The sequence below is a fragment of the Montipora capricornis genome, unplaced genomic scaffold, assembly GCF_036669925.1.
Source record: "Montipora capricornis isolate CH-2021 unplaced genomic scaffold, ASM3666992v2 scaffold_494, whole genome shotgun sequence".
Taxonomy (NCBI): domain Eukaryota; kingdom Metazoa; phylum Cnidaria; class Anthozoa; order Scleractinia; family Acroporidae; genus Montipora; species Montipora capricornis.
In genome coordinates, this window is record NW_027180232.1 from 40,001 (window position 1) to 41,330 (window position 1,330).

Genomic DNA, 1,330 nt, shown 5'->3' on the forward strand with positions numbered 1-1,330 from the left:
GCGACTTCAACCAGTTTAACCCTGGCAACTGTGCTCATCCTTAAAACTAAAGAAAATTGTTACCAGTCCAACTCGTGGCTCTAAAATCCTCGACCAGGTTTGCTTCACTCTTTGGTCACATTATCATGAGGCATCCATTTTACCATCAACTGGACTCTCTGACCAGGCTGCTGTCTCATTACATCCAAAGCCTTGCTTATCTACTACGTATAATGCTGTTCGTGTAATGAAACGCCAATGCAAACCTGCAAACCAGCGGATCGCTGAGCCAAATCAACTGGTCTCCATTGTTCTCAATTACTCCTGCAAAAGGCAAATTCTGTTTGTTTTCTACAGTTCCCACTAATCAAATGAACACTCATCTACCCATGCGCAACGTTAAATGCTAACCCAAACTCACATATGACGCCGAGTCTGGGAATCGAACCCGGGCCAAATTGGTAAGAGGCGAGTGCCCCCTAGGCAAGGGGGGAACGTTTGTACGTTTCCAGAGCGGTGAGACCTGGCCTTGGGCGAACGGCAAGCTCGGTAGAGTTAGCTTTCAATACCCAGTTTGGTATATAGTCAGGATCGATAGATTTCTTAGTGTTAATGCTCGAAAGAGCTTGCTCAACCTGCTTAACGGTGATGATGTACTTGTCAGGAGTGAAAGTGGACTCACGATGGATTGGAGAGAAATTGAGTGGCGGGATGTTCTCCGCAACTTTGCTAAATGAATCTGCAATGTGATCAGTAAGTTTTTCGTCTTTTATAACATCGCCATTGAGGGGAAAGCTTAGCAAGATAGGTGGATTCGCGAGACCAGCCAATGATTGGATACTTTTCCAACATTTCGCATGATCGTGATTCTTGTTGGTCATAGATGTGTAGAAGAGTTGGCGAGCCTGATAGGCTCGATAGATAGGAGTTGTAAGTTAACTTGTGTCCCTTTAACCAAGCATTTTGTCGTTTAACGATGGTATCCTTATGTCTGAGTTCATCCAAGGCTTGTCTCACGGGTAGGGTTAGGGTTAGAGTTTGTTGGTTCTCTACTCTGCACCGAGAGGTTCTCTCCGGTTACTCCGGTTTCCCCTCTCCTCAAAAACCAACATTTGACTTGATCTGCGTTAATTGTTAATTTCAATTTACGGTGTCCCCAATTAGTGCTCCAGCGCTAGAACGACTAGACAGTTAAATATAGTCCCTTTCCTTTCCTTTTAATCCAAAGGACACTGATAAAGATCTCCGTCCGATTTCTCTTGCTCCCGTGCTCATTAAGATCTTGGAAAGTTTTGTTTTCAAGTGGATATATGAAATCGTATCCGCAAAAATTGATACTTTGATCAATTGG